This window comes from Dermacentor albipictus, chromosome 10 (assembly GCF_038994185.2).
Source record: "Dermacentor albipictus isolate Rhodes 1998 colony chromosome 10, USDA_Dalb.pri_finalv2, whole genome shotgun sequence".
NCBI lineage: Eukaryota > Metazoa > Arthropoda > Arachnida > Ixodida > Ixodidae > Dermacentor > Dermacentor albipictus.
In genome coordinates this window covers 1850771-1862969 of record NC_091830.1, presented here as the reverse complement: position 1 = coordinate 1862969, position 12199 = coordinate 1850771, and the positions used below count along the sequence as shown (strand labels likewise).

The following is a 12199-nucleotide window of genomic DNA, read 5'->3' as shown; positions in this document are numbered from 1 at the left end:
CGCTTGCTTGCTGGCTCGGGCCTTGGCGGAGCAGAGCAAGTGAAAGGGAACAGCTGCTGCCATGGTATTGCGTGAGGGGAGAGGGCATCGCCACGATTACGCGCCGCCCTCACCCTTGCAAGCCTGTGTTATCTGTGTGTTTCCTTGTCTGTGCAAGCTCTCACCTGAGTTCTAACTGTGCCTCAGTTAGGCCAAATCAAAACGCGCTCACTTGCTCGCGAGGAGTTCAAAACTTGAAGGACCACTCAGTGCCATTCAATCGGACATTATTGCTTTCGCATTCACAACTCATAAAAAGTGCTTAGGTGCCCTTGGATTTTTTTTTTCATGATTAACATCTGAGAAAAGCAGCTGAAATGGAAGCCGAAACGCAGTGGAGACATGATTTGAACTAAGCTTTAATTTAGAAATAAATGCAGTATATACAAGAACTGCCTCATGAAAAGTCCAGGGGAGGCTATGTGAACGCACTGACCTAGAAAATGGTTGTTGATCAGCAAGGTCATTTAAAGGACTCTCATGTTGCTACATCTTCTTGTTTGAAAGTTTATTTAACGTAAATAATGTATACAATTGCAATGTACACACTTTTGGGACCCAACAAATTTGTTAAAGGGTCCCTACTGAGTGTTATTAGGAAAAAACATTCTTATGGCAGCTGCTTTTTTATACGGTAAAATCGCATAAAACTGAAATTGCTGAAATAAGTAAAAAAGAAAATGCAGTAGTAGGCAAAATTATTGCTACTTTCTACAAAATAAAAGCTACGCATTGAAAAACCACACACAACATTAAAAAAGTTAATTTTGTAGCTACAGTAACAAAATATCCCATTTCTATAAGGATTCTGTGAGAGATTTTGATAGACTAAACTGGTATGTGTTTGCATGTACGACTCACAAACTAAGTGAAAGATACATTCTTAACCGGACAATCATCTCAAATCTGCAAGTCCTGTAGTATTTCGCCCATCTAAAGCACTCATCTAAACAGAAAAAAGAGTTCTATTATTTAGCGCAAACATTCACTTATAATGCTTGCTGGGCAACCTACTAATATGGTACTCACTAAAATGGCTACAAATAATTTCTTATCTAGCTTGCTACCACAAATAATAAAAACACTTTTTATGAAGTTTTTGCAAATAATAACCCTTTAGTTGACAATACACTTGGTGTGCAAGATTATTCTGAAAATGAACTCATTTGTTAGTCAGTTCTTGTAAACGTATGATATTTAACTACGTAATGCATACCTATATAAATAATTATCAATGCTTTCAGTGGTTATAGAAGTACCTGGAATTGACTAATTAATATATGCATTGCCATATCACTTTCACTCTGGCGATGTCTGCACTAAAGGCTCATTAACACTGGCTAATGAGAGAGAGAGAGAGAGAGGTCGCACAACCAATTTCGACTGGCGACAAAGCCCGACTGAGTGCAAACTGCAAGTCGCAATCCTAGAGAGTCTCAATTTCAGCGAGAACTGTGGGGATCTGCAATGTTTGCATGCTTGTGCATGAAGTACTTTTGAGGGTTGCCAAACATCTTCTCAATTTCTGTCCATGTCAAGTCTGTGTTGGTGCGATCTTTGAAACATACATTCAGCTTGTCATAAAAGGAACTGTTTTACAGAGTTCATTAGCTGCCCTAGTGAATACTGTCACGTGGTAGTGACGATGAAGAAAGCAAAATGATGAATGGCGAGACTACTGCGTTATTGGGCGAACTTATGCCCACAAAAACAAGTTACACTTAAAGCACAATGATAGCAGTGAACACAATTAGCAATCATCGGAAATCTGATCAGCGGGTTAAGTGCATCGGCTTTTTATACATCAGTCATCCAATGTTCCAGAGTAATCGCTGGGACCCGCGTATCTTCCACAAAGTTCTACGCCATTCGCGTCGCGCATACGTGAAATCAAATTACACAAGGTTCACCGACAGACAGCGGATAAAACCATCGATAACATTCCAGAAACTTCCGATACATGCAGGCGCATCCTGCACTGTGCGATAACATTTGCTAAGCTATGAAACGTGGTCACCCGATAAAGATAAGCAAGTACACGTGTCAATACCCCCCTCTTAAGAAGCATCGTCCCAATGCTACAAACATAAGGACACTTACTAAATAAAAGTAACAAAACAACGAAAAAAAACAGAATCCAAAAAGAAAAGTCGAGAGGTCAACTACGCAAAGTCCCAAAGTTTATTAGTGCTGGTAGAATGGCTTGAGTCGCACAACGTGGACTATTTCAGGTCGTGAGCGGCGCTGATGTGATAGTAAAATGCCGTCTGGTACGACCTCATAGTCGAGTGCGCCAATGCGTTGGATGATCTTGTAGGCTCCGAAATAGCAGTGTAAAAGCTTCTTGCTAAGTCTTTGTCAGCAAATTGGTGTCCAAACCCAAACATGGTCTGCGGGCTGGTACTTGACGTAGCGTCATCAAAGGTTGTAGTGTCGGCTGTCTGTCCTCTGCTGGTTCTTGATCCTCAGTTGGGCAAGTTGTCGGGCTTCTTCGGCGCGCTGGAGATGGATGTCGATGTCAAGATTCTCTTTGCAGGTGACGTGCGGCAGCATGGCGTCGAGAGTCGTCAGGTTCCTGCCATAAACCAGCTTATATGGCGTGATCTGTGTTGTTTTTTGCACCGCCGTGTTGTAAGCGAAGGTTACGTACGGCAGGATGGCATCCGAGGTCTTGTGCTCGACGCCGACCTACATTGCTAGCATGCCAGTGAGGGTCTTATTCAGGCGCTCCATGAGACCATTCATCTGCGGTGGGTAGGCAGTTGTCCTCCTGTGGCTTGTCTGGCTGTATTGCAGAGTGACTTGGGTGAGCTCCACTGTAAAGGCCGTTCCTCTGTCGGTGATGAGGACTTCTGGGGCACCATGTCGCAGCAGGATGTTCTCGACAAAGAGTTCCGCCACTTCAGCTACGCTACCTTTCGGCAGAGCTTTCGTTTCAGCGAAGTGGGTGAGGTAGTCCGTCGCCACGACGATCCACTTATTTCCGAATGTTGACGTCAGAAAGGGTCCCAACGAGTCCATCCCGATCTGCTGAAATGGTCGGTAAGGAGGCTCGATTGGCTGTAGCAATCCCACTGTCCTTGTCGCTGGTGTTTTGCGTCGTTGACAGTCTCGGCATGTCTTGATGTAACAGATGACATCGGTGGTCAGGCGCGGCCAGTAATATTTTTCCTGTATCCTCGATAGCGTCCGGGAGGATCCGAGGTGCCCAGCGGTCGGATCATCATGTAGGGCATGCAGTACTTCTTGACACAACGCTGACGGAACAACAAGAAGGTAGTTGGCGTGGACTGGTGAGAAGTTCTTTACGAGTAGATTGTTTTGAAGCAAAAACAAAGACAATCCTCGCTTAAATGCCCTAGGGACGTCGGTGTGCCTTTCCAAATAATTGATGAGGCTTTTTAGCTCTGGGTCTGCTCATTGCTGTTCAGCGAAGTCTTCCGCATTTATTATTCCAAGGAAGGCGTCGTCATCCTCGTCATGTTGCTGCGGCGGGTCAATGGGGGCGCGTGATAGGCAATCGGCATCACAGTGTTTTCGTCCGGACCTGTAGGTTACAGTAATGTCGTATTCTTGTAGTCTGAGGCTCCACCACACCAGCCGTCCTGAAGGATCCTTTAAATTTGCTATCCAACACAACGCGTGATGGTCGCTGACGGTTTTGATTGGCCTGTAGTATAGGTAAGGGCGAAATTTTGCTGTAGCCCAAACGATGGCAAGGCATTCCTTTTCGGTCCTAGAATAATTGCCTTCCGCTTTTGACAGTAACTGGCCAGCGTAAGCTATCATCCGTTCAAGTCCATCTTCCCTGTGGACTAGGATGGCACCGAGGCCTAGGCTACTGGCATCAGTGTGGATTTCTGTATCGGCGTACTCATCGAAGTGCACACGTACTGGTGGCCACTGCATGCGTCATTTGAGTTCTTGAAATGCGTCGGCCTGCGGCGTTTCCCACTTGAACTTGACACCACATTTAGTTAGATATGCCAACAGCTCAGCGATGCGTGAAAAGTCTTTGACAAAGCGCCATAGTAGGCACACATGCCAAGGAATCTACGCACTGCCTTCTTGTCGATGGGCTGCTGGAACTTTGTGATGGCAGCTGTCTTCTGTGGCTTGTGATGAAGGGAACAGCTTCTGTATCTCCTCCCGCACGACCGCTCTCATGGTCTCACGCAGGTCGTTGGTGGCCAGTGATTGAACTCCAGTGTAGCTTGTTGAGTTCATGTGGAGGTTGAATTGCCGGTTACACATTTCCAGTGTCTTCTGAATGCTGGTGCCCTCGTGAAGAAACTCGTCGATGGTCTTCGATGGGCTTCGTACCATTCCGGCGAAAAGTTCCTCCACACCACACATGAGTAGGTGGACTTTCTTCTCCTCGGACATTTCCGGGTTGGCGTGACGGAATAGGTGGCTCATTTCTTCTGTAAAGATGGCAACATTCTCTTTTGGTAGCTGCACTCGGGCTTCCAATAGAACCTCAGCCCTTTCTTTCCGGATGATGCTTGTGAAGGTCCGCAGGAAGTTACTTCGGAACAGCTTCCATGTTGTAAGGGTCGACTCCCAGTTCTCAAACCACGTCCTCGCGGCATCTTCCAAGGACCAGTACTTGTGGCGCAGCTTGTCCTCAGAGGTCCAGTTGTTGAAAACCGAGACCTTTTCAAAAGTCTCCAGCCAGGTTTTTGGATCCTCCGACGAAGCTCCACCGAAGGTAGGTGGCTCTCTAGGCTGTTGAAGCAAGATGGGGGATGCTGGTGCAGCCATTGTGGTCGTTGACTTTGTAACAATCTTCCTGATCTTCACAGACAAACGTCCATGATCCAGGGGCGGTCCTTACAGCATGCAGCTAGCTCACTGGTCCTTGGCGACGATGGTGTTGTCTTCATGGTTCAGGCTTGGATCACGGCTTTGCGGGGGCGTTCTGTACATGAACGCACTAGCACACCTCCACCAGATGTCACGTGGTAGTGACGGTGAAGAAAGTAAAATGGTGAATGGCCAGCAAGACTAGCGTTTTATTAGGCGAACTTGTGCCCACCAAAGCAAGTTACACTTAAAGCACAATGATAGCGGCGAACACAGTCGGCGATCATCGTAAACGTGATCAGCAAGTCAAGCGCATCGACTTTTTATACATCAGTCGTCGAATGTTCCAGAGTAATCCCTGGGACCCGGGTGTCTTCCACAATGTTCTACGCCATTACATGAAATCAGATTACACACGGTTCAGCGACAGACAGCGGATGGAACCATCAGTAACATTACAGAAACTTCCATTACATTAACATTACAGAAAATTTGTTAGGCGGTGAAACGCGGTCATCTGATAAAGATAAACAAGTACACGTCTCAATATTTAAGCGTGTTGACTGCAGTCATGGTGCAGAGGAGCAGACATTCTCGCATTTGTATTTGCTGGCACTAGGCAGCCAAGGGAGGCTGAATGTAAACCAGTGCTGTTGTCACTTCTGGCACTTCGCTGATCGGTTCAGCAGATTTGTGACTGCAGTCACACGACTGTAAAATTGAGCAATGAGCAACTGACCCAGAACAATTGCTTTTCGACCATTTGTGACCATTTGTGAGCGGCCGCTTTGCAATCTGCAAGTCACCAGTGTGAATGAGCCTTAACATTAAATTTCTTGAAAGCACTAGCATCTTTAGTTCCATGATATACTGAAACAATCTTTCAGCAATCCCTGAACACGTTTACTTCCAAAGGAATGGAAAATTGGGAAGGTAGCTCTGATCTATAAATCTGACTACATTTTACCTCTTAATTACTGACCCATTTTCCTTACAAGTGCTTTTTGCAAACTATTAGAATCTGTCATAGTCACAAATTTTTCTAGCATTCTGGTGCCAAATTGATACTTTAAGGGACCCTGAAACGATTTTGACGATTTTCTACAAACGTACTGAGTCATTAGAGTAAGTCCTTCTGATCATTAATTGACACATCTAAGTGCTCCGCGTAAAGCGTGTTATTTATTATAAGGCTTTAAAAATGCACATCGCTGCCGATCGCAGTACACTGCTCGGCAGAATTTTAAGCCGCCCCTACCCATATGACCGAAATCACCCATATGACGTCAGTGGGGCGAGCTATCCGATTGGCTGACCAGGGCGCATGATAGATAAGTTTTCCAACTTTATGGTAAACAAATGCTGTTCGTAATAGTTGGTATGTTAATTTGTTTTTATAACAAGAAAGTAACATAAAGAGAATGCACAAGAAAAATTTTTCAGTACACTTAAGCACTTCTGGCACACAGCAAGTGTCGTCTGCTTGTGTTACAACGTGCTCTGTCTTTGACGAGAGCTCCGCTGTCAGTGTCGGTTTGTGTTTTCGCGAGCGCTATGATTCGACTTTGTTGCGTTGTGGACTGCAAACGTAGCGACTGGCAATATGTCAAGCTGCGACATCGTGTCCCTCTGCAAGCCAGTAGATGAGCGGACTGGCTGCAGCGCATCGGACTGCTGCTATCCGATCGGTGCCAGGATTTGTGTGATTGCGGCCGTCACTTTACACCGGAAGATTACTAATGCAATAGCGTTTCGCGAGTCCGGTATTTGGGTAAACGCAAATGCAAGGGGACAGGGCGTGGCCGTGTCCCCTTGCGTGTGGTTTCAGGGGATGAACAGAAGCGCAAATGTGAATGGTCTGCGCGGTACAGCCACCTGGTGGCATAAAGCTCAACCACACACAGTAGCAGTAACAAAATTTAATCTTCTTGGCTGCTGGTGTAAATTTTTCGCAGGAGTGTAATCATTAACACGTTGTTTTTGTAAATGTTTAAAATGTTTTACACTTGGTTAGAGCAATATTAGCTCTTTTTTTGGCTGGTTAAGCTCTGCGCCAGCGGGTGGCTGGACCGTGGAGAACGATCAGGCAGCTCACGTATGTCTGCGCTAAAGTTCCTTCATCAACTTGAGTTTACGCCTCCATCGTTCCGTCGAAATATTCAGGTAGTGTGTGATTACCGGAATACCAGACACATTCGGCGCTATGACAGAATGCTCGCAATGCACGCTTTTGATAGCTCTCGCTTGAGGTCGACGGCCAAACGGCTAGCGGAGAGGTTTCTTGCGGGCGGGGGCAGGCTCCAAAACAACCGGAAATGGACGATGTGACGTCGCATCGTGACGCAGGACCAGTGAAGGCAGAGCTTAGCCCCGATCGCTCGGCAAACGAGTTGGAAGGAAAAGCATGGCTAGGGAGGAGGGTAACTTGTAATCGCTTGTAGCTTCATTAATACGTAACGCTTCACTTAAATTGTGGTGCAAATGTTCTACTTAAGCTGTACCCTACGCGTCTACAAAATATGTCCGGACCATTTCAGAGGCCCTTTAACTAAGCCGCTGCATGATTTTTAAGAAACCTATTGCTGTGAAACTCAACCTTTAGTTTTTACTCATCACCTTCATGCTTCCTGGGTAGGCCAACCTGTGCTGGCTGTGTTTTTTGAAAATCTTCATAAAACATTTGACAACGTATGCCACAAACTGCTTTTTAAGCTATGCTTTCTGGCTATCAACCTTAACCTTCTGAAAGGAATTGAATGTATTTTAACCACTTTCATTTCATTACCACTAGCGCACTTGCTGAAACTCAGTCAGGTGCACCAGAAGGACCTGTGCTGGGATTATATTTCTTATTGATAGTGATGATGTTCATCATCATCATCAGCCTGATTACGCCCACTGCAGAGCAAAGGTCTCCCCATACTTCTCCAACTACCCCAGTCATGTACTAATTGTGGCCATGTTGTCCCTGCAAACTTCTTAATCTCATCCACCCACCTAAATTTATGCCACCCTCTGCTATGCTTCCCTCCCCTTGGAATTCAGTCCGTAACCCTTAATGACCATCGGTTATCTTCCCTCCTCATTACATGTCCAGCCCATGCCCATTTCTTTTTCTTGACTTCAACTGAGATATCAGTAACTCGCGTTTGTTCCCTCACCCAATCTGCTCTTTTCTTATCCTTTAATGTTACACCTATCATTCTTTCCATAGCTCGTTGCGTCGTCCTCAATTTAAGCAGAACCATTTTCGTAAGCCTCTTAAGTTTCTGCCCCGTACGTGAGTACTGGTACGACACAGCTCTTATATACTTTTCTCTTGAGGGGTAATGGCAACCTGCTGTTCATGATCTGAGAATGCCTGCCAAACGCACCCCAGCCCATTTTTATTCTTCTGATTATTTCAGTCTCATGATCCGGATCCGCAGTCACTACCTCTCCTAAGTAGATGTATTCCCTTACCACTTCCAATGCCTCACTACCTATCGTAAACTGCTGTTCCCTTCCGAGACTGTTAAACATTACTTTAGTTTTCTGCAGATTAATTTTTAGACCCACCCTTCAGCTTTGCCTCTCCAGGTCAGTGAGCATGCATTGCAGTTGGTCCCCTGAGTTACTAAGCAAGGCAATATCATCAGCGACTCGCAAGTTACTAAGGTATTCTCCATCAACTCTTATCTCCAATTCTTCCCAATCCAGGTCTCTGAATACCTCCTGTAAACATGCTGTGAATAGCATTGGAGAGATCGTATCTCCCTGCCTGACGCCTTTCTTTATTGGTATTTTGTTGCTTTCCTTACGGAGGACTACGGTGGCTGTGGAGCTGCTATAGATATCGTTCAGTATTTTTACATACGGCTCGTCTATACCCTGATACCGCAATGCCTCCAGGACTGCTGAGGTTTCGACTGAATCAAACGCTTTCTCGTAATCAATGAAAGCTATATATAAGGGTTGGTTATATTCCGCACATTTCTCTATCACCTGATTGATAGTGTGAATATAGTCTATTGTTGAGTAGCCTTTACTGAATCCTGCCTGGTCGTTTGGTTAACGGAAGTCTAAGGTGTTCCTGATACTCTTTGCAATTACCTTAGTAAATGCTTTGTAGGCAACGGACAGTGAGCTGATCGGTCTATAATTTTTCAAGTCTTTGGCGTCCCCTTTCTTATGGATTAGGATTATGTTAGCGTTTTTTGAAGATTCCGGTACGCTCGAAGTCATGAGGCATTGCATATACAGGGTGGCCAGTTTTTCTAGAACAACCTGTCCACCATCCTTCAACAAATCTGCTATTACCTGATCCTCCCCAGCTGCCTTGTCCCTTTGCATAGCACCCAAGGCATTCTTTACTTCTTCTGGCGTTACTTGTGGGATTTCAAATTCCGCTAGACTATTCTCTCATCCATTATCGTCGTGGGTGCCACTGGTACTGTATAAATCTCTAAAGAATTCCTCAGCCACTTGAATGATCTCATCGATATTAGTAATGATATTGCCAGCTTTGTCTCTTAACGCATACATCTGATGCTTGCCTATTCCTAGTTTCTTCTTCACTGCTTTTAGGCTTCCTCCGTTCCTGAGAGCATGTTCAATTCTATCGATATTATACTTTTAGTGATCATAGTGCTGCCCTATTCTCTAGCATACACATGTTTGCAGATTATTGTGTTGTCTTCCTGGAAATTGTTAACATTGATGATATGAGAACACCTCAGTTTGATTTGGATTATATAAAGTAGTTGACAGTATGGGAAGTAGCTAATAGGCACTATATATTAAAAAACGCTATGTGGGCATTTCAAACTAATTCTTGTCCTTGCACTTGCCATCTTAACAATTTCCCCTTGGATTTTATTTCACCATATAATCATCCGATCATAGCTGCGCACATCATAACCAATTTAAGTTGGACCGTTCATGTAGAGTGCAATATTAACAGTGCCAATTGCATGCTCGAGTAGTATGCAGCTTTTCCAAACCACTGTCTACTTGATAGCTGCTGCTCTACAAAACATTAATGCACTCCAAATTTAATGTGCATCTGCATAAACCAGGTTAAACTGATTACTTCAATGTGGCGAGTGGGGCTAGTTGGTTATATGTTGAACAGATCTTGAAGTGCACCGGAACATCAACAAAATTTGAGAGAAAAACAGACAGGACAGTGCTTAGTGAAAGACAGCATATAAGTGAAGGGCTGTCCTGTCTGTTTTTCTGTAAAATTTTGTTTGTGTTAGCGTGCGCTTTGATATCTGTTCAACATGATTACTTCACTTGGATTAGTACAAAATAGTTATGTTGGTTTTACCCTTCCAAACTATGACAACTGTTATAACTATGATGAAAGCTAACCTAGCGCTTGTCCCACTAGCTACTTGTCATAATGTTGCTATTAGTCTCTTGCTATTTCATATTCGTTGTACCCGACTTCACAACGACCTCATTCTGCAGCTGCAGTACATTTAAAACTGTGTTGATCACCATAATGAAACAATTGATTCATGCTATACCAAGTTTTGCTTTCAGCCCTTTCTTGCCGCACACCTCCCAGAAATAGAACCTTTTACCCAGTTGTGGCCATCACCAATGACAAAATTTTTCATGAAAATGTTAGCTAAAATAGTATAATCAGAAGGATCTATATGCTTTTACCACAACTCACTGTATTTGTTTTTATTTTAATGCTTTCTAACCCCTATGCTTAATATGCCATATGGCATTGAGGGTAGAATGAAAAGTAATTTAATAAACTCAAGCAAATGTTTGGACTGTGTCTAGTTTCAGATGTGAAAACAGAGCACAAGTTCACAGGAAGATAGAGATGAAGTGAGCATATGTAACCATAACCGTGCCATAAACATAATCATATGGTGAGCGCTTCCTCGTGCCATTCGGTTATGGAATGCTATTCCTCATTTCATCATCTCCGAAACAAATCCTGATAAATTTTGCTAGCTCATGAGTTCATATTCCACTACGTAACTTTGACAAATGGCATGATGTCTTTTCTTTTGTTTTCCAGTTTTATACGTTATGTACACTCTCTTGTTTTTACTTACGAGTTCATTATTTTGCTTATTATTCTTGTAATTTTTATCCTGTGACATTGAAGTGGCTACTTTTCTGCATTGTTATTTTGTTTGTTGAATGAACTGTATCTTTTGTCTTTTCTCCAATATGTAAACTACCATCCCCTGTGCAGTGCTGTAATGTAAATATTGTGTATATATTACTGCGTATTTTTCATGTATGTATATTATGTTTTGTTGTATACCCATCGTTTATGCTCATTTAATCCTTACTGTGACGCCTTCCTTACCCAATGCCTCATACGAGCCCTGTAAGGAAACATTAAACAGGGTGTCTACCAACCGGGAAAACCGGGAATTCTCAGGGATTTTGAGTAGTCTGGAAAAACTCAGGGAAAACTCAGGGAATTTGTGTCTCTATCAGGAAAAATTAGCTGTAATTTTATTGAAAGGGTCGAAAGTCGCGGTGATTCTGGATCGAGCAACAGACAGAAATCGTAATGAATCGTCTTTGACGCCCTGTTGGCGGCTGGAGGAGTTGTCAGTGTACAGTCAACTACTGACTTTCCGGATTCCCGATAATTTGGACGGCTTCGCGGCACCACCACGTCTCCCTAGAGTCAATGTAACAGAACATCTATAATTTCGGACGCAAGAACTCTTCGCCGTCCAATTTTCCGGAGGTTTTGTCGTGACCGCAGGTCCGAAACGGTATTAGTAAAAGCCGCCACTGCTGCCATTTTGATTACCTCGCCGCCTGAAATCAGCGCTCTGGCACGCAGATCCGCTGGCAGCCGTAGCCAACGCTGCGGCAACGCTAGGCCTAGCTGCTTCGACGTTTGCTATGGAGCTTCTTGCCGTTGGGTGCCGTGTTCTTTATTGAAAGAATTCGCTGCTGTCAGCAATGGCACGGACTCCGCCTTTGCGGTCCTCCCGATTGGCTTAGAAAGCACTGTGCATTGCATAATGCCAGTTCCCGAAAGTCAGCTTCGCCTCCGTATAGAAATCTTACTTGGTGAAGCATGCGCAAAAGTATTGCAGTGAAGCGTTACAAGCGTGGGAAGGGGCAATTGCCACGGGACACAGTATTTATTCCTTAATCATACACGCGTGCAATCGGTATTTCCTGTCACAGTGCGAGCACTGATATGCCTAATAGGTGTCCCGAAAGGCCTTCAGAGCGTTTTCGAATGTGCCTGTGGTGGTTTGAGCCACTAAGGGCAGTAAATGACATGCATTTATTTTTTTCCAACTGGCCGATTTTTCGGACGTTTTCGCGGCCCCTAAGGAATTAGAAAACTCAGACGTGGACTCTGCAACTG

At 44.3% G+C, this 12199-nt stretch overlaps 1 protein-coding gene across 6 annotated transcripts in view; it reads left to right on the top strand.

Annotated features, from left to right (window-relative positions):
- LOC135911965 (isobutyryl-CoA dehydrogenase, mitochondrial-like) overlaps window positions 1-12199 on the top strand; it is a 573736-nt gene that overhangs the window by 524929 nt on the left and 36608 nt on the right. The gene's annotated exons all lie outside the window — the stretch shown is intronic.